Source organism: Pseudopodoces humilis, chromosome 3 (assembly GCF_049639895.1).
Source record: "Pseudopodoces humilis isolate 2021_Gansu_Grassland_sample_001 chromosome 3, ASM4963989v1, whole genome shotgun sequence".
In the NCBI taxonomy this organism is placed as follows: Eukaryota; Metazoa; Chordata; class Aves; order Passeriformes; family Paridae; genus Pseudopodoces; species Pseudopodoces humilis.
Window position 1 is genome coordinate 42,345,988 of NC_142202.1, and position 3,328 is coordinate 42,349,315.

A 3,328-nucleotide genomic window follows, 5' to 3' on the forward strand; every position below is an offset into this window, starting at 1 on the left:
AAAATAACAAGAGGGAGCCCTTGGATACACTGATGGAAAGTTCAGGGGAAAATGCCTTTATATTCACAGGTGGGAGCTGCATGCTCTGGAATTCCATATCCCTGTTCAGTGGTTACAGGCAGAAAAACAAAACAAGTCCATAAACACACTTTTCAGAATAGAAGTTTTGTGTGGAGAACACCTCTCCACTGACACCCTGGAGAAGAAAAGGAAGAAGGAAAGGTCAGAGACAGGGAACTAAAAGTAAACTGACCAGAATAAGGACTGCCGAGAGAGATGTACTGGAGCAAATGCTACAATACCAACAAGATAAGCTATCTGTACAAGTACCCATTCTCCTATATCATTAAATGATAAAAAACAACCAACTAACCAAAAAACAACCCACGTCCAATTCCCAACTAAGTCTCTGCTTCCACAACAATGTGCACTACCCTGAGACTTGTTTCTGACATCAATTTTATATGTAAATTTTTTATGGCATTTTGCACTCTTCGCTCTCCTCCTTGGATTTTACCAAATTCCTCTATCAGGCACACCACAATGCAAATTCCAAGCATCCTAGACATCACTCACATACTGAGATCAAAAATGCAATCTACAGCCTAATAATCCAGTGAATGAAGCACCTAAACTCAGCCTCTAAAAAGGTGGGAGATTTGGAGAAAGAGAACAAAGGCAAGGATGAGCTTTTTAGGTTTCAACAAACAGCACAGTTTATCCCTGAGCATAGCTGACAATTCACTGACAGCTTAAAAAACAAAACAATTTGTAAGAAATCTGTGCAGTTTGCTTCCTCATCCCTCCGGTTCAACCTTGAAAATACAATGGTTGATGGAAAAAGGAGAGTAAATACTCCTTGAGTGGTCCAGCCAAATACACATACTGGTAGTTATCTTTAGATGATGAGGTTAGAACACTCTGGTCCACTTCTGGTATAACCTACCATGCTGAGAACCCAGTTACCCTTTTAGAGGAAGACATGCCATTGCTCTTTCTTTCCTCAGTATTGCACAAAACCTCTTCCAGCTAAATTCCTTCCAAGATTACAAAGGCATAGCAAGTTTTCTAAAGTTCCTAGAATGGAAGAAGAAAAAGGCATAAAATCAAAACTGCATTACTGTCATGAAGTGCATGTCAAAAATTACCTAATGAGTAGAAGAAATAGGATTAGCAGCAGAAGACATCTCCATCAGAGCACACTTACATTGTATATCCTCTCCTCACTGATCCACAGTGTTTGAAAATGCTAAAATTCAGGTTACCAAAGGCAAAATTAGTTCACACCTTTCTTTCAACAGGGGGTATCACACAAACTTCTTATTCATAAGCAGTAAGAGTTATATCCACTCAGTAGTGTGTGCCTAAGGCTGAGGATTTCCACGTGCCTGAAGGAGACAAATCTGTCATCTGACAAGCTGGTTTATTTTGCTGTTTCTTTTTCCACCAATAAATTTGGATGCTCCCTCAATTGTGTATGTGCCATGAACAGAGAGAAGCTAAGCAAATTAGAAAAGCCAAATACTGCTCTCCATTACTCAATATTGAATCCAAGCACCACCACGTACTTCTAAGCAGCAGGACTTTCCTCACTGCCACCCTTCAAAAAATTAGTATTAGAAAAGTCGTAACAGCCACTTTTCCTAATTGCTTCAAAAGCACTATGACCACATGGCTGTGTCTTCTCAACTAAAATAGCATCAGTTTCCAACAGTGAGGAATGAAAGCCCTCAAGCTGTGAAAGGTTTGCTCACTACAGCTTCAATTCACACAACAGCTACGAATTTCGTATTTCTAAGTACTTGGAAAATTTGCATGATCTAGGCATTAAGCCCCAAGATCTCTAAATACTTTAGGAAGCAATAGGTATTTTTAATTAATAAATGGGAACTAGAACTCCAGTGTTAAATTTTCACAAGGTTAATAAAAAAAAAAAAAGTAAAAAAAATCAGTACAACAAAACACAAACAGAACCAGGACATTCTGACTTTAAAGCCTTAAATTCACCTCCTACTGTGCCTAGACTATGTTGCCTGTCCTTCACATATGAAAGAGAAGATCAGTAGGGAGATCAATCTAGGTTCAAGAAAGATCTTTGTTAATCCTTCTACCATTTTAAACACTAGTAACGCTTTCAAATTTCCTTCTATACAAAGATGTACCTTGCACTGATCTAACTAGGTCTGAAGTTACAAAAATTCTGTATGTATGCAGGTGAATTCTAATAGATAATGTAATACAAATCAGAAATATGCTAGGCCTGAATAAATTCTACTTAGTGAATTAAGTATTAATTTGAAGGAAAACAGTCTGAATGCAATAACCTCTAAGTTAGATACTTGCAGTAGAAATTATTTAAAAAAATTTGAAGTACTTTATGAGCTTTTGTCACACAGCCCTTCACACCAACCTGGTCTGTGAAAAAAAACAACACATCAGTTAAATGAAGACATTAAAAACCCAAACAGGAGCTAACCATATCCCATGATGAGGGAGGGGAAGTAAGTGCAAAACAGTAATGAGAAATAGCAGAATCCTGCTCCTGCAAGTACTTTATCCCAGGAGACCTGGAATAACCTCTGGAAGTTTTTGACACCCTGTAGAGTTAAAGCACACAGCTGCCTGTCTCAAACACTGTCAAGGCCACAGACAGAACTTGCCATAAGATAAGCAACCACAACAGGAGCTAGAGAAGCACAGAAGGAAGGAATTTGTGACAGGAAGGTGCTGATTCCAGACCTGTCAGAGGTGACATCTGGTTAATGCATCCTGGTTAATGCATCCAGACAAATTCTCTGGCAAACTTTGGGAGAGAAAGCAAGTGCTCATACTCGTATCGCTGCTCAAAATCCCCCTAAGTTATGGGACAGATGGAGTCTGTGACCACCACCAACCCCGATGTGCCCCAGATGAATTTCTGGGGCCTCCCACCAGAAGTGATCCACAGTTTTAACATCAGACAATGTAGAACTCCTGCCCAGGGGATGTACCAGGGCACTCCCACCTGACCTAAACATGTATGAACCCACTGAACTCTTTGTTTCTTGGGCTTCCCCCACCCCTGATGCATCAAGACTGTGACCATCACTTTGGCCAACAAACATCTAAAATGGCAACAATCAAGTTGCTGGATCTGTGCATGGTGTTATCTTTCATCTCTGCTATGTACTCACATACTTTCTTTCTTTTCCCTATATATTTTCCTAAGTGGTACTTTTATACTTTCATATTGTCCTGTTTCTATAGACAATAACCAAAACAGCTACATACCCTTCTTCCATTGCAACCAAAGTGCTCTAAAATAAACCTGACATTATGTATACAGATA